This window comes from Achroia grisella, unplaced genomic scaffold, assembly GCF_030625045.1.
Source record: "Achroia grisella isolate CSIRO2021 unplaced genomic scaffold, CSIRO_AGI_Agris_v1 utg402, whole genome shotgun sequence".
In the NCBI taxonomy this organism is placed as follows: Eukaryota; Metazoa; Arthropoda; class Insecta; order Lepidoptera; family Pyralidae; genus Achroia; species Achroia grisella.
In genome coordinates, this window is record NW_026712841.1 from 2,186,478 (window position 1) to 2,206,036 (window position 19,559).

At 33.4% G+C, this 19,559-nt stretch overlaps 1 protein-coding gene and 1 long non-coding RNA gene across 5 annotated transcripts in view; one reads left to right on the forward strand and one right to left on the reverse strand.

Annotated features, from left to right (window-relative positions):
- The window catches only part of LOC131844312 (uncharacterized), a 138,728-nt gene that overhangs the window by 49,188 nt on the left and 69,981 nt on the right, over positions 1-19,559 (reverse strand). The gene's annotated exons all lie outside the window — the stretch shown is intronic.
- Positions 1-19,559, forward strand: part of LOC131844319 (uncharacterized) — a 79,840-nt gene that overhangs the window by 21,765 nt on the left and 38,516 nt on the right. For both annotated transcript variants that reach the window (XR_009357579.1, XR_009357580.1), the window contains exon 2: positions 860-942. This is a non-coding gene — a long non-coding RNA (uncharacterized LOC131844319). The remainder of the gene's footprint in view (positions 1-859; positions 943-19,559) is intronic.

Consider the following 19,559-nt stretch of genomic DNA (forward strand, 5'->3'; position numbering starts at 1 on the left):
AAAAATAAAAGACATTAGGACTTATTTTTAAAAATACATTAACGTACACATGGCGATTCCAATATAATTAAAATGTTTTTTTTTAATACAAATGTAGCTTATTCAAAAAGAGATATACAAAAAAAGATGGATTGATTGTGTGAAGTAGGATTCGATAAGAAAAATTGTGCTCCCTATACGAGAACGACGGCTGAGTGAGAGTGGATGTACTGAGCCGTTCCTAAATAATGGAATAAGGGTATTTCTTTCATGAATGTACACATATACAAAAGGTACATTCGATTTTTTATACAGTGTGAGTATAAAATATACAAGAATTTTATTAATAACATAAATAGACATGCTATTGATTACATATAATATAACACAAGGTGACTTCTACGAGCATTGACTGTGTATAATTTAACAGCCCATTCCTCGTCTGTTTAATATTAGGCATTGTTTACATTAATTCGTGAAAATTTGAATTGAAACGAAACATAGTGTTTAAACTTTTTACGAGTGTTTATAATTAGCATTACATATTATAAATGAGATATTGTAAGCTCAACACCTAATAGACTTGGGCCTGAATCGACAAGAAATTCATGAAACAAGTATGTTATTTCCCTAGAACGTGAAAGAAGCCATTGATATTTATACGTTTGTAATCTGCGTCAAAATATCAAGAGTTTTTAAATAACCCTATCATGGCAAACATCTAGTTTATATAAAGTGTAGGAGTAAAGTATGTATGGACAGAGGAAGTAGACCAAACGTTCTCAATGCTGACACAAAAAAATTATACAATGATTTCTATATTATCCACTCGTTATGGTTCTCTCGTTTCATTGTCTAAAATATTGTCTGTCTGTTGCAGAGTTCATCTGGCCTCACAGGACTAACGTCTTGTCACAATGGAGCTCGTTAGTTTCTGTCAGCACAGACGCGCCCAACTGAAAGGTACGTCCTACAAACATTATACAACATACATATTATGGGAACTGAGGTATTACTGCGTAAATTCTGTATGTATTTTACATATATGATATATAATGTATACTTTAGATTTGTTTACAAGGATAAAAACGTTAAAGTTGTAATATAACGGAGTCAAAAGATTTTACTTTAAGTACAGTTTAGCATCGGACTGATAGTGTCCTCTTAACAGAATTTTCTTTCACATCTATTATCCTGTCACGTGCAACTTACGAGTGCCTTACACGTATTCGAATAATGATCATGTAGTAGAGTGTGTAGAGTCGATGAACTACTTATTATATTTGCTTCGATTGTGTATGTGTGATCGTTTAGCAATTTTGGATGCCAAGCGTCGGCGCTTTATCAGACCGAAGAAAACTTCTGACGCGTGCCTCTATACGTACTTAAAGAATCAATAGTTTACAAACTCTTGACGTATCTATTTGAAATTTAAATATTTTTAACTGACTAACAAGAAATATAAATAATCTATATTGAAATAAACTCAATACAAGCACTTTTGAATACTAATATTTTTTTATCTACCACTCATTCGGGATGGAGACTCATCACAAGAAGAATGAGCAGGAAACTTGTATGTTGCTCTTTTGAATAAATGTTATCTATATATATATAAATAAAATTGGAGAGTCTGTTTGTAATATTAAAACAACCGTTTTGTTCTACATGCATATGAATACAAATACGGTACATACACTAAACTATGTAATATTATGTTATCTGTGACTAAACATTAAAATAACATTTATTACAATTTTTGTCTGTCTGTCTGTCTGTTTGTTCCAGCTAATCTCTGAAATAGATGGACCGATTTGACGGGACTTTTTTGGCAGGTATTTGATGTAATAAGGAGTAATTTAGGCTACTTCTATTTTTAAAAATTCTGTTATTTCAGACAAATAAAATTATATTCCATGCGGATGAAGTCGCGGGTACAGCTAGTTTAAATAATCTCTGTAGTGTTTACTAGGGAGTAAATAAGTAATTATACTGGGTTTTGTTTTATAATTATATTCATTACAAATTAAAACATATATATCGAAATTATTATTAAAATAATTATAAATCACTATGTTTTAATTACCTATTAGTTGTTATTTTCAAATAATTAAAATAATTGGATATTTTCGTCTCCATTTGTCGAAGTTACAACATGTATAAGTTGATCGTATAATTTAATCTACTTGAAAGATATTAGCTTATCGCTCTTTATTGGATAGATATTTATCGAATAGCGTGAGTAATTACGTTAATAAAATACTTATACTTACCTACATTTTTCTATGGACCTACATTATTTTACACTCCATGGACTACTTGTTAGTCGATAATATTTCCTGATATTCTATTTTGGGAGACAGTGATGTGAGACAAGGTCCGGAAACATATTTATGTCGTTCCTTTCCAGTTATTCGTATCTTGATGAGATTTATTCATAGTACAACATACCTATATGATCCGATTGTTTTTTTCTATTTGTGTCTATCATACGCGAGAAATACAGAATATTCGGTAGGAAAATTATACGCGTGGAATGCGTATATATAATATAAAATAAAAATAAGAATATTTTTTTACCACATTAATTATTTCAATGTTAATGCAATTAGGTACTATGGGATTAACCGTACTAATTGCAAAACTAATCATCAAAATGGATTCACAGTTGTTGAAAAAGTTGTATGATATTATAATGAATGATATTAAAATGATATTATACCTAATTCTGTACGAAAAGAAGTCGAATTGAAATCTTTTACTGTCTTTTTTTGGCTATTTTTAATCTTGAACTTGATAATAGGCAATGAAAAGATAAAATATCGAAATCTGATATCTAATTTCTTATTCCTTCATGGGGATTCAGAATTCGAAAATCTTCTAGTGTAATTAAGAAAGAATTGGCGAGCGAAAGAAATCCATATAATGGATATTTATCTAGATAAACAATAGATATCTCTATATATAAATATCTACAGATACTAGAGTACATAGAGTATATAATGTTTTAAATTATATTTTCAAAAGGATGCCAATAGCTTTTCCCGCTAAGCTTCTTCAAAGATAAAGACATTTTCCGCCCTTAACTTCGGAGCCCTCAAGTTAGCGTGATAAACCTTATCCTCAATTTAGGGTTATCCCGGTCACGGCCACAAAAGAATTCCTAAGAATTAGAATTTATCTACCTACCTACATCTTTTACCTTCGTGATATTGATTGGCTTTTATAGGATTCCGTAGTTATGCACCAGAAACCCTTATGTGTCAATGAAATATATGAATGAGATTGTATATTATTTAAATTTACTCTAATATGATAGGTATCCTATCTATTCAAGTAGGAAATACCGCGGTAAACGACCACTCCATCATTCTAAGATTTTTCGATCATTATACGTGCATGTTTCATATACATGAAAATTGAATTATACGATAAGTAGGATTAAATATAGTTTCAATTATATAATGTCGATAATTCAACTGTAACACCTTTAAGACTTTAAAGTAAATAAAGAATTTATAGATAAACAAAACAAGTAGTTATATGTTACGAACAATACCAACGTTACTTATGAAGGTCTGTACTTTTCTTACAAGTTATGAAAATTTCGTGGAGCACGGTAATGGCATGCGTACTTATTGTGACAAGGCGTCGTTTAACCGAAACATAAGGACGGTGTTGCGCAGGTTACGATGGCGATAAGGCACGAGACTTTCTATCGAGAGATTGCTTTTCACCAAGGAGTTGCGACCTCGTCCGAGCTTACTTATATTATGCCCTATCTCTCGATTCTTAAATCTATTTTTGAATATAGATATTTATTGCTTGTATTCGTTGTTGGTTTCTCTGCTGTGTGATTAGTTGTTGTGCTAAGTATTATGTAATAGGAATATAACTAATTTTAATGAAACACTAATGACATCCATACACTTTTAGATATACATATGTAGATCAGGCCAGGATAACAGTAAATTACTGTCTTGGTATTCATTTACAAAATAACCTATAACATATTTACAGTCTATAGGAATTTGAAATGTATTTTTAGATGACTGGAATGACGAATAACCTGATGTCCCAACACTAATTGGCAAAAGTCGCCTATATGTCTACAGGAACCAACCATGGACGTCACATAATTATCTGAAGTTCATATATATTTTTCTGAATGACTACAATTATATGCCTGCGTACCACATTGTTTCATTGCCATGGATCGAAACATAACTTACAAAAAAACTGTTTACTGCCAGAAATAGGTAAGACAGAGATACCCAAGCAGACGATATTGTATAAAATCTAGTTATTTAAAACTGAGAGTTCCTGCTCTTGTTTATATGTTTCACGCTACCAGTGGATGACAAACCGTGTAGAGAATGGAAAGAAGTAGTGACAAATTTTATTATATATACATACATGCACTTGTAAACGTGAAGTGAAATGTGTACCACACATTTACCAAACTTGTATATTTTTATACATAGTGGAGGATATGAAGGAGGAGCAGGAGAGGAGGAATGGAAGAGAAAAACATATTACGCCGACACCAAATAAATGGATTATGGAAGAAGCAGATGATAATAGTGTGCTTTGGTGTAATTCTGAATTTAATCTCTAAACTTAGTTTTACTTCTTAACGTATCAATAATATATTGTATCATATATTTTATTGTTTTTATATATATTTTAAAATACGAGTGTATTTAATATATTATAAAATACACTTGCATACAAATAAAATAGTCACATAAGTTTGCCAAAATTAGTAACTGACCTGATTAACTGTGACAACAAAATTGTTAGTGTGTACTAACATTTGTCAAATTATTTCTAAAAATATTCCGTGAATATATTTATAACTTGCTAAATATAGCTCTACGAATTCTTAGATCGTAACAGCACGCTACGTCGTAGCGGGGAGACGTACAACGAGCCGCGCCGTGCCGTATCGAGCTACGTGCCGCGTTATTTCTGTGAATCGGCAAATTGTTTGACGCTGGACTCTATTTCTTTGTATTCACAAGGTCCTAATAATTATATGTAGACTAATCATACCAAGCTAAAGTTTAAGTACATATTATAGTATTGATAAATAATGTATTAGGTACCTAATTTATTTTTAAAATGTTCTGTATTATTAATAATTATAACACATACCGACTGTGTGTGATTAAGCCACAATACTAAAAACAGATATTCAATAACATTATAATTCTTTAATAAAGCTAAATAGATGACAAAATTTTAAAATGTAAATGTGTGTAACATTTAATTACAAAATACCGTAAGTAAAGAATAGTTGAAGTTTCGTTTTCGAAACGCACTTGTATTCTATAAAATTGAATTCAAAGCCGTTTTAGTACATAGGATCTATTTTTGTCGGTTTCACGCTTTCGTTGATATTTGCATTTTCTCCCAGGGTAGATAAAATGTTTATGTCGGTTATTTTACGAGTGTTTTATGTAAAGTGGAGCGTTGTGATCGCGTGTTAATCGCTAGGTGGCTTTGTGGCACGGTTCGTGCCGTGTGATGGCGTGGCGATGTCTTGTGGCACGTAACATAACAAATGCACCACGCCACCCTGCAACATTTCGCACTAATTCATAGCTTACGTCACTAAATCTACTATCACATTTCCGGTAGCGTGTAAATATGCAAGGGGCGCAATCTATGCAAATTTAGTTGAATGAACCTCTTTAGCAGCGTGCACTATTTAAAGTAATACTGTAGTAACATTGTACCTATTTATACGTATACATCACGTTTTTCTTTCCCAGTAATAGTCGCAAAAATCCTTGTGCAATCGAATAACAACTGTATGTTATTATTAGATATTGCAACATATTGACCGCTTTCTTTTAGATTTACTAAAAGTTCAGTTACTCTTCAGATATCTTATTGAAAATAAAAGTAGAGATTTCCAGTATTATCCTACATATATTTTTTAACAAGTATAATTATTCTGTAGCATGCCACTTAAACTAATTAAAAAAGCGATAAGCACTGGTAACATGCAATATGAAATAATGGTTGAGAAAACTTTTTGTTTATATACAATAAGGATAAGTGCATATATGAGTACAAAGTTAAATCAGTACCTGAAACAACTAAGCTGCAATGTTATTAATTGACGATTACATATATAAAAACTTGAAACTTCTATTGAGCGAAAGTATTAAAATTTTACATTGTGTATCGTTATTGTTTCTATCTCATATGAAGTACACATGCCACTACATATTTTTTTATTGAATTGAAAATTACATATGCAATATTAGATTCGACTTCGTATTACTTATTTTGTTTTAGCTATGCAAATAATAATTGAAATAGTCAATTTAAAAAAATGTAAGTAATATTAATTATTTATAAAAATGATATCATATTTGCCCTAGAGTGCCCGCTCTATTTTTTGACCTGTGTTAACCACGGGCGTTTGTCAAACAACAATATCTAATCAATCTCTTCAATCTTATCTACTTTATTATAAATATCTATGATATTAACGAATATATATATGAGAGAATATATATTGAGAACGGCATATGAGAAATTAATTAGACGTGATACGGACATTAAACACGATAATTAATAGTGAAAGGTTCATGTAAACACCCATATCAAGAGATTACACGGAACAGCGCTTCACTTTATCTGCGCGTTGTAAATATGAATATATACTATATTACAAGTATAATCAAAATCCGCTAACTAATTAGATTGATAGCTCGATAGTTGTGAACTATTTCTTGTTGATACAGTGTGGAGAACTGTAATTACACGTAAGTAAAGCAAAACGATAATATAATAAATTTATTATCTGTATACAAATTTAATATCAATCAAAAACCAGGAAACTAGACTTTAAATTAGAATCGGTTTCTTGATTTTTAATTTGAAAGGTCATAATATTGCTATTTTTTAAATTTAACAATATTAGTAACATTGTATGTCTGCTTATTAGAAATTGTTAACCGCGTACTAACTATATTTAGATTGAATTGATATTCTCATACTCCCAGGATAAAACAATAATTATATCATAGCGTAACTTATAAACTTTATGGTTAAACTTATAAACCATATATACATAGAAATTAAAGCTTTTTCACATGCTTAGAGATTTTTAGATATGTATGTACGAGTATAATGGACTGCATGATCACTCATTATATTAGATTATTGTTACGGTAATCCAAAAGGGTGAAATAGTCATATATATCTACAAAAATGGAAAAAGTAATTAAACTTAAAAAACTGTGATACGTCATCCTGGATTTATCCTATATCTATAGGGGGACCCATTCATATCGTGATTTTTGAGTAGACACCTTTAGACATCGAATTTGCGATTTAAAGAGACGAGGAAAATCTAATATCCGAGTAAATTTTGAATTATAAAATTCGTCACAAACATGTGGATTAATTGATTAAAGGATTTAGACATACCCTAGAGAAAGGACAAAGAGATGTTTGATTGAAGTTTTTTTCCAGTAGTAGGAGTTTTGAGATTGTTGAAAATAGATTATCATTTATTTTATTAAATTAGCCACAAATTTAGCCTATTGAAGAGTGTGTTCGTGACGTGAAGTGCGGACGTAATTGGGGTGCGTTCATGATGTGTCTAAGGGTAATGATTAGGAAATGATTAATTATTATTCGATGCTCGCTCTTTGTGATTTAGGGTTGCGAGTCAGAGTTAAAAAAAATATTGTTGTGATGAATTGTTGTAAAACATTGTTTATTTTTTTATAATCATCTATATAGTTTGTTCTCTGAAATTGAACACAAAATAGTTTTTTATTTAAAATTTGCCAAAGATTAATTTGTAAATAGGGATTATTATATCTATTATAAAGGTTTTTGCTCAGTGTAGTATCTAGAGTAGCAACTGATTAATGTTCAAAGTAAATACATACGCAAGTAAATGTAAAAACTAACAATATTAAAATAATTAAAATTTTATTTATATTTTATTTGGGGTTTCGATTAATACAGATCATAATAATTATTTGTATATAATTTAATTTGGTTTTTTTTTCTGTTTTTTTTTTATTGTATGTATTAATGTAATTATTAATGTAATTAATTTAATTTCTGGAATTGCTTTCATTTCATTTATTAAAACAGTCTTGCAAACCCTCCAAGATCTACGCCACTAATGTCTGACCACAATGGCAATTCGTGAATTGTGGTTTGGAAATTCCCAACGGCGGTCATAACTCATATATGAGAGGTTAATTATTTAGTCCATTTAAAAATTAAGCTCCTTATTTATATATTGGATGGATAGATGTTTGTTATTTTTTACGTAAAAAGTAATGTGTTAACTTCTAATAAAACTTTACATTATATTAATGTAGCTTAGACATCAGAATAACACATAGGTCATAAATTTCATGTGGGTGTAACCGCGGGCAAGGCTAGTTTTAAACATATAGTAAATATATAATACTAACGCTTTATTTGAAAGATGATTTTATTGAAATCATATAGACAGTCTCGGTGGTTTAGCGGTTTAGCACACCGCTTTACTTCTGATGGTCGTGGGTTCGATTCCTCGCACGATACAAACATTAGTATTCATTAATATGATTGTTTGTATCGGTCTGGGTGTTTTCTATGTATAATATGTATTTATTTATAAAAAAAAATGTATCCATGTATTTATATCAGTTGTCTAGTACCCATAACACAAGCTCTGCTTAGCTTGGGACTAGATAGCGCTGTGTGAATTGCCCTGAGATATTATATTATATGTACTCGAATCGCTAGCTATGCAATGTGTTAAAGAATTTCAATGAACGAAAAATGCACACACAAATAGATTCAATTTCGCTCGACACATGTCACTCAAACGGTAGTGCAAAGTTTCTGTAGACTTAAAGAAGTTGGTAACGGTATGTCGGTATGTGTTTAACTGTACTTCTAAGAGGAAAATAAATTAATCTAATTCGAAAAAGTGACAACAACTGTAACAAAATTATATTTGAAAGTAAAGTAATAATGTTGGTTTATTAACGCCTTTGGTTGGTAGGTTGATAAATATTAGTTTCATTATAAATAAATACTTGGCATTATTAGGTTGTTGTGATTAATTTTTTATAAAATAAACGAGTCAATATATACCTACATATTTGATGAGATTATTACATACAAGTAAATAAAGGTAAAGATATATCTATACCTGTACATACGGCATATAAATGATATTTGTTCTGATTTTGATGGATTGATTAGTAATTTCTATGATATTTCTGCAGAAACAATGTATTTTAAATGTGACGATATGTAGTACATGAAATGATACTGAATCTTTCATAGTCATTTAATAAAACAGTAAACGAAGTTTATTCGCGTGTAATTTTAATTTAATATATTTTTTATTTTATTATTACATCCTATCGTTTCGGGATAATTAGTATAAATAATATATAGAAACTTTAGAAATAAAAAATAATACGGTATTAAAAGTCTTTCATTTAACGTAATATTGTTAATATGTTTTTGTCAGGCCAAACATTTAATCATCTAGTGTACATGTTAGTTTATATTGCTCTTATTTAATGGCCTGTCGGGGTCGAGGGTGGCTCTCGAAACCATGTGCCACGGGCGTTCAATGACACTTCCATGCTTATACACTATCACAAATTAAATACAGACTGATTTTTATGCCTGCCTATGGAAATTAAATTATCTAACTATTGTCACTGTCATTTTCTCATTTTTTGTATTTAATTAGTCAGACTATTTGAATTTAATATGGAAAAGGAATAGAAAACAAGCTGACAGCCCACCTGGTGGTAAGCAAAAACCATCGCCTAAATATAGTACATGGACAGTATTACGAATATCATGTTATCATATGATACTCGTGATATAAAACATAGAACTCTTAAGAACTAAGATATAACGCATATTTTCCTGTTATTTCACTGTCTAATTTAATTCTATAAGACAGCTTATAAAGCAAACTGCTTGACGACTGAATTATGTATGACTATGGTATGGGTACCCCATGCAGACCAATCTTTGGTAAGCTATATACCTTTTAGACACACAAACTTCGTTACTAAAATAGTTTGTACAAAATTATTGCGTAGTATGTAAATTAACAATTGAGTAATAAAATACAAAACAATATTTGTAATTTTATTTTGTATTTTAATATAATTTTGTATTACAAAACAAAGTAATCTAATTTACAATACTACGTCCTTCAGTACATAGTTCTCTGTGGGTTAGTTCACTAACATGAGATTGCTTCATAGAGTTCTCGGTTCGATATATTAGTTCCAAACTTTGCGACGTAATTATGTTTAGATCTGGTCGCTTAGGTTTAGGAAGGTATTTTCCTTTTTTCTTGCTCGTATATAGTAAAGATATGCTTTGAAGCAAAACTAATATTGTATCTAAGGAAAACTTCCGGATAAATTCATTAAATTCCTGTACATAGTTAAAATTGGTAGAAGTGATGGTGGTAGTTTTTAAAGCGGTACGACCACACGTGGTTGTTCAGCTGGATTGGGCCGCTCGAACCGGGAAATACCACACCTCGGCAGAAAACTGGCGTTAAGCGTTATCGCGTTTCGCATGGTGAGCTGTAAGTTCCGGATGCCCCTCCCCCTCCTCCTATCCTTTTCCTACTTCCTTCCCCTACCCCTTTCTTACATACCATGGCTGCGGAATATAAGAGATTTTTACCCCAGGGTAGTACCAGTAACCCTGTTACTGGAGAATCCAACCCTGAGATATCACACTCAGGCTGCCCTGCGTATTCTGGGGTGGGCAATACTCCGCTCAATTTGGCCAACAGGAAACCGAGCAAATCTCCATCGGCATTTCCCTTGCTCAGAGTCAGTTTTTGCAACATCAGGAGAATTCATTCCAATCTCAACGCCGTCCACCACCACCTAGAGACGGCGAGGCCGGCTTTGCTCTTCCTTACGGAGACGCAAATATCCTGTCCCGATTAAATTTCGTACCTGACCTACCCTGGATATAAATTGGAACACCATTTTATTCCACGGGCCGGTGTGTGCGCTTATGTCAGAGAGGATATTTGCTGTCGCCGTCTTGGTACACTTGAAAGTACTGACCTGTCCATTTTATGGTTGCGTGTAGATTGCGATGATCACCCCCGCATCTATGCATGCTTATACAGGTCCCATAGCGGTAACACCGAAACTGACTGACTCATTGAACACGTCCAAATAGCTACAGATTTTTTGCTCCAACAGATTCCCTCCGCTGATGGTCGTGATTCTAGGTGACTTTAACGCCCATCACGCTGAATCATCTTGCCTACGGGAATTCCTGATGTTGTTGACCATATACCTTCACTGTTGGACCTTCTGCTGATTTCTGATCCGGACGGATATCAGATCTCTGTGGAAACCCCACTGGGATCCTCTGATCATTGTCTGATACGGAGCGTCACACGTCCTTCTTTGCCGCGATCTACTGGTCGACGTCGTGTTTGGCATTTTAAGTCGGCAGATTGGGATGAGATGCGAAGTTTTTTTGCATATATCTCGCCATAAGCAGGAATGCTTCCGTGCCTGGATTGCAGCTGTGAAGTCGAGTGATTCAGATACCAGTGCCCATAAAAGGAAGTATAACTCCGCTTCCAGGTCCTTCAAAAGAGTTATAGCCACAGCAAAGTCGGAGCACATCAGCAGAATTGGTAGGAGACTGAACAGTCTTCCATCTGGATCCCGGGCTTTTTGGTCTCTTGCCATGGCTGCTCAGGGAAATTTCTGTCAGCCATCTTTTCCACCACTGCGCAGAGAGGATAACTCGTTGGCCCAACATGCTAAAGAGAAGGCCGATCTCCTTGGGTCTCTTTTTGCATCCAACTCGACACTGGACGATAAGGAGCAATCACCGCCGGTCATCTCGCGGTGTGAGACTTTTATGCCAGAGGTAAAATTTACCCAAAAGCTGGTAAGTCTCTTTTCTCCCTTGATAATCCCCAAGTCGAGTGGGCCTGACGGTATTCCTGCTATTGTGGTCAGGACGTGTGCACCTGAGTTGGCTCCGGTACTAACGCGTCTTTTTCGGTACTGCTACTCTACAGGTGTAGTCACGAAACTTTGGAAGACGGCTTTGGTTCATCCGATCCCTAAGAAGGGAGATCGCTCAGATCCAACTAACTATAGGCCTATAGCCATCACCTCCTTATTCTCAAAGACCATGGAGTTGACGGTTGACAATCAACCGTTAACTGCTATGATACCTAGAAGTGAACCAGTTGATTTCTGATCGTCAGTATGGCCTTCGCCAGGGTCGCTCAGCTGGTGATCTTCTAATGTATTTGACACATCGATGGGCAGAGGCTATTGAGAGTAAGGGAGAGGCCCTATCTGTTAGTCTTTCGGGTTGCCTGCGAAGTTATGCAAATGGGTCGCCAGCTTTGTCGCTGATCGGAGCATCAAGATCGTTGTCGATGATGCTTGCTCCGACCTACACTCTGTGAATGCTGGTGTTCCACAAGGCTGTGTGCTGTCTCCGACTCTATTCCTTCTGCATATCAATGACATGTTACAAATCAACAACATTCATTGCTATGCGGATAACAGTACCGGAGATGCCTTGTACAGCGGCCATGCTAATATGTTGCGGGCAAAAGTTATAGAGTACCGGAACAAACTTGTGTCCGAAATCGAAACTTCACTCTATCAAGTTTCGGTTTGGGGTCAGGAAAATTGTGTTCAATTCAACCCCAAGAAGACACAAGTTTACGCGTTTACCGCTAAAAACAATCCATTTATCGTATCTCCTCAGTTTCAAGACTCTCCTTGATGTGAAGCCAAATCTCGAGGTCCTTGGCGTTGATATATCCAGTGACGTTTAGTTTTGCAGTCATTTGGAGGACAAGGCTAAAATAGCCTCAAAAAAGCTTAGTGTGCTCAGTAGAGTGAGACGGTATTTCACGGCGGCCCATCGCTTGCAATTATACAAGGCGCAGATCCGGCCGCACATGGAATACTGTTCTCATCTCTGGGCGGGAGCACCACAATACCAGCTACTTCCATTTGACCGCATTCAGAACCGAGCAGCCAGAATCATTGGTAATCAACGTCTATGTGACAGACTCGACCCATTGGATTTGCGGCGTGATATTGCATCTCTGTGCATTTTCTACCGCCTATATCACGGGGAGTGTTCTGAGGAATTGTTCGGATTAATACCAGCTGCTGAGTTTTACCACTGTACCACCCGCCAGAAACTGAAATACCATCCTGATCATCTGGATGAATGGCGGTCTTCCACAGTGCGGTTTTCTAGAAACTTTTTGCCTCGCACAACCACATTGTGGTATCACCTTCCAGCAATGGTATTTCCAAACCGAAATGACATTGAAACCTTCAAGAAAAGAGCTTATTCCTTTTTAAAAGACCGACAACGTACTTGCAATTGCCCTGGTGTTGCGGGTGCTCATGGGCGGCGGTAATCACTTACCATCAGGTGAGCCGCATGCTCGTTTGTCCCCTGTGTTATAAAAAAAAAATATTGGGGCATAATTTTTATAGTATTGAAAACTAGTTTGTGATGCAAAATATGCACATAGGTACACCTAGTACTGTTCTTGTCAACATAACTAACTCTAGCAATTTTTTAAATAAGAGAATACAGAATATTTAAATCGGCGCCTATCTCTCAAAGTGGTAATTTTCCTTGCCACCACCTACTCCGACACTGCTCCCGATTTTGGTATCTTGTGTAGGTAGTTCTATATTGCATGATCATTATAAGATTAAATTCCTCAGATAACATCTATATGTAGGTCCCCGGCGTCTATTGCGATAATAGGTAGTTACAAAACGGAAAACTATTCACAAAAGCGATGAGCACGAGGCACGGGGATTGGGCAGGTAGCAGCTACTGATTGCATATTTAACGAATACCTACAGGCCAGTTCGTAAACTACTGGCCGCTCGCGACAGAGACTCAGTAATTGGATAACGCTATTTTTAGAACACTATCACTAACTGTTAGCAATTTCTCTCTCTCTCTCTCTCTCTCTATTTTCATGTCAATATTAAATGACTTTTTGTTTTTTCATGTCATTGAAATTGCAAACAAGCTGACGGTCCATCGGATGGTAAGCTTTGTACAATACTTATATACAAGTACATGAACAGGAATAGCACTACAATAGCGCTCATACGTTACCTGAGAATTAAGACGTCATTCTTCTCATCTTGTAATTGCCTTATCCAACCATGTTACAGAAAGACAGCATAGAAAGCCCGGTGCTTGGCGTTTGATGAGACTAAAGTGACACTGACACACGCGGACGATTTTTTACAAATTTTACCTCAGTATTACATCTAAATCTTAAAAGGCCCTTTTTAATTTTATAATCGCATCTAGTCATAATGTTATATGTGTATGAATATAATAATTTTATATATAACACATTTGTTCAGCAGTATTTTAATATATATTTTAAATTAGAGATGTAGCCATGACTCTACTTCCTATTATACGCATAGACAATGTTTTTAATGTCTATGTTAAGACTACGTCTTAACGTCTTAACATAGAGCAGCAGTAATAAGGTATATAGTCCAAGAAAATGTTGTGTATCAAAATGTATTCACATTTCAATTCCTCTTTCCTCTTTCCATTGTCGAAATGCCCGTTACGTAGGGAGACAGTTAAACGACGCTAAAATCATTAATTAACCATTCCCTCTCTTAGTGTGAAATATTACAAAATATTCGTAAAATATTGCATTGAGCAATATTTTACGAGTTAGGTACTCGTATAAATATTACTAGCTCACTCACTCACTCGTGCAACGGTCGATTTGTTTACCTCTGTCTAGTTGCATTGAAGAGATTGAACGGACAGCGAAAAATTGCCGCAATAATACTACATCTGTGCCTAGCCCGCCTTTCTTTATATATCCGGTAACGGGTAGAATATCCGGTCTACCTGTATAGCACTGCCGGATCTGTAAGGCTTAAAAGAGTGATGACCTCTATATATATTCCGCTGGGTATTACGTGAAGTGTGGGCGTCAGTTAGTACAAAGCAGTAATACATATAGGTATATAGCCGCAGCTGTTTCCCTATCCCTTTCTATTTACCCCGTTTCGTTCTTACTTTACTTCGCTGCTGTCCTAATTAGTCATATATAGGATTATTTCTGTTGCAATAAATTAAATTATTTAATTTTGGCAACAAATTGTAGAAAATAGGTTTTGAATCATTTCTTTAGAAATAAAACTGAAAAATGTCTTTATTACATTTGAATTGTGTGAATAGGTACGTGAAACTGCTTACATTCTTCCAACCTTATTAAATCTTGTTCTGTGCGATCTTAGGGAAATAAATCATGTCTATGAGGGTGTGTGGGGCTTGTTCTCCCTCTAGCATCCCTCCCTGTTTCCCTTGAGGGTCGGAGATAGCGAGGCCACACAAATAGTCCAGATCTATTTTTAACCGAAAACGCTGATCAATGAGTATATAAAACATTTGTCTCATGATAAAATTAAGAGATTAATGTTTTATACTCATTTAGTGAAGTATTTATGATGTATGCTGCCTAGGTACTATACGATAGGACGATGCCGTAGCCACTCATTTAAAACTTCAGCACCTATATCTGGGTAGGTGTAACCTGAATCCCATTTTTAACGAGCAGAAATCACAGCTGACGCTCGTATCAAGGGATGTGTGGTAGTGTAGGTATTAATATTACTTTTTAATCTTCTGGTAAAACTTCGAATCTTTTTATTTACGTTACTTTAAGTTATGAAATTATAAGAATAAAAAAATAACATACAATAAATATCGGTTTCTTTTATCTGTGGCTATAAATTATCCCGAGCCTCGAAGGTCCAGCGTGCCCTCTCTTAGAATACCTTGAAAAGAAACGAACCTATACCCTACACAATATACATACGTTTTTTCAACAAAACTATTCCAGGGTTGGTACCTTTGTATCTTTTGTTTGATTCTATTTAATTTTACTTATGTATAACTATATATATATAATTGTATGACTAATAACATATATGAATATATATGTATAATTATTATAAATGCAAGTGTGTCTGTTTGTTTTTATGACTGAACTGATCATAATAAATTATAGATAGTAACTAACTATATGTATTAAACTGGTGTATCCTATATCTATATTTTTCAGGTTTTCAAAATTATTCAAAATCAAAGAATCTCTATAAATATCGCCATGTACAGAATTAATATAATAGAAACCTATGGTAGACAGATAGAGAGCAAAGGATGCCAAGTTTGGTAATCGAATTGAACAAATTTTTATTTTTCTATATAAGACTTCAGAGCCTTAAAGATATACATCATATACAAATTCTCAATAAAGAATGATTATTTTCCCGATAATATAATATATGTCAAATATTCATGACATATGTATGTATATAGAGATGATTTAATTTTCTTTATAGAAATCTTACCTAAAAACAGCGTACCCTATCTATTTATCTGAATTTATTAGGAACATTACATATTTCTATACTATATATAATATTATAAATGCGAAAGTGTGTCTGCCTGTTTTTTAATTACCCTTTCACAACTGGAAGGTTAAAATGTTTGACGGTTTTAATGTACCATGACGACGGCGTAAGCTGTCAAAAAGCAGGCGAAATCGCTTATTACAACAATATTATAATGAAGGCAATTAATTTTTGTTCATTGAATAAGGAACAAAGCTGTAGTTTTATTCTATCTTATCACATATTTATGTCTTAGATTTACTTTGTTTTAATAAGGTTTTTTAAATAACCTTTGTTACAAATGCAATAACCGATTAATTTCTCTGTCTATCACATTGACATAAAGTTTTAAGACAGGTAAACCAATTTTCGTCTCGTTTAGAAACGGGTTAGAACAATAAATTAAAACCCGGTGAAATTGTCGTAGAATTTTTGCCAATTTTGTTATTTCATCGGTGCTTGTTATTATGGCTGGTCATTTGAGATTTTATTGTGCAAATGAAAAATGTGCCCGTTAATGGCTTAGTATATTTTATAAGCACAATTTTCTATGGTAATAATAATAAATAATGGAACTTGCTTACTTTAATTTACTTGCTATTAATACTTATTAAACCATAATAATGTAATAAATGTGGAAGAGTGTTCTGACTGTTGGTTACATTTATATATAAAGTAGATTTTCATGATAAACTCGTATGTAGTATCAAAATCTACTTTGATAAAGTCATCTATGTTTTGCTTATTTCTGTCACAAAGATGTTTTCTAATTACTTTTTTTTGCTGGCACATAAGCAGTTGCCTTGAGTATCTTAGCAGCACCTGTAAGTAGCACCATATATTTTAAAATCTTCGTAGTCATATTATGTAAGAGAAAAATTCAGTTGTAATATTGGTAACGTAATTTAGTGTTGGTCAGCGTAGTATTTCTATAGAAAAGGATTTAGACTATTTTTAGTGAATGCATATGTTCGTATCATATAAACAAAGCTATAGGGACCTATATCTGTTACCTACAACAACAATAATATACTGTTATTTATTGGTCTGGGTAAAAGATAAAATGGCATGGTCAGTACGTACACGAAATGCAGTATTTCTACTACATATTATATGATACATGTATAAAGTCACATCAAAGGCAAAATGGTCATATTTTGTACACATGTACATACAACTAGTTAGACAAGAATAACATTTGTGTTGATTGTATTCTAGACCCAAACCCGCGCTATTGTGGCTTACAGCACATGTTAATATGTCACACCCCAATCTGGAGCAATTATTTGTAGATCAGAGAACCATTTGTTTCTCTATATGACTTAGTGAATGTGTGGGTCTTAATTTGGTAAATGACTATATAATGAACAGATTTTTATATTGTAATATTAATAGATATATATACTGTTCATGTCAATAGGCAACATACAACAACAGTTATCCGTTTATTTTCAGCAGTGCGTTTATTATTTCATGAAAATAAAAATATTACATACTTAGGTATATTAAAAGCGTCACTGGAATTTGTTTTAAATCTGAATATTTAAAAAAATATTAGAACACACTAATACTACATTTAAAAACAGTTTTTAGTATTTTCTTTCATAAATAACAAAGTTAAACTATTGTTAACAATATCTTGACAGCCTCGGTGGTCTAGTGGTTTAGCACACCGCTTTATTATCCGATGGTCGTGGGTTCGATTCCTCGCACGGTACAAACATTTGTATTCTTGAGTACGATTGTTTGTATCGGTCTGGTTGTTTTCTATGCATAATATTTATTTATTTACAAAAAAAAATGTATCCATGTATTTCTATCAGTTGTCTAGTACCCATAACACAAGCTCTGCTTAGCAACAACAAGGCTAAACAGAATTTGATTTTCGGGTAGACAATTGATATACATAGATACATTTTTTCGTAAATACATGCATAATAGACATAGAAAATACCCAGACCAATACAAACTCATACTCATAAGTACAAATGTTGGTATTATGCGAAGAATAGAACCTGCGACCATCGGAAATAAGGCGGCAAGGCCTAACCTAATTTAACCGCATAATCACACCGATCGTTGTTTTTTTCAAAAAATACGCTTTTGATGTTGTGAGTATTGGCACAGCCAGTAAAATATTTCAGCATAACATTTTTCATATTATATTTTTTCTATACGACAACTACTCTGTACTGTATCGTCTTTCAAGTCGAGATGGCAGAATTTCACTCAGCGTCGTATCATCCGTCAAGCATTTGTATAAGAATAGCGCTTTCAACGTTAAGAAAGCGCAGTGAGTTGAAGAAATAATATTATTTTAGCAATTTATTCATGACCAACAGTACATAATAGTACAGGTGCTTTAAACATAAAACCGCTATTCAGAATAGTTTTGAAGTGTACTCAACTGACTTGTATTATAATAGAAAAATTATATGTCTTTTGCAATTATAGTTAAAACTGAAATTAAAAATTACTAGCGTTGAGACATATTATTTTTGACTTTGGTTTGTGGTTTAAATTAAATATAGGGTAAACAATTTAACAACAATAATATTTCAACTACATATGTGAATGATATATGTATGAAGTCACAAACAATAACATAGAATCTTCATATGGAAGATGATCGAAAATAAGAAACAACTTGTATAATAAATTTTGTACTAAAATATAACAATATTTCTCTTTCATGTATTTCATAATAGAAATAGACAAATAAAATTAATTTTTATTTCTACTTACTGGAATTATTTCCTGTTATATTAGGAACTAAACACAATCTGCTATCTGCTAAGTCTCAGAAAAGGTCTTGAAATATGAAGTGTAATTAATAACTTGAAACAATGAACAAAGCTTCATTAGATACTAACCTCTGTCCAATGTTATAAAAGAATAAGAGACTAAATGTTCAAAAATAACATTGTTACCTTCATCCAACCATTAAAACGTTCAATATAAACATTACCTTGACACTATGTTAGTATAATGTCATCGTTACTAAAAGACAAACAACGTGTAACCTTAGGCGCACTAGAGCCGTTGGGGGTTAGCTATTCAAGTTGCTGTATTTTACAAAATTAA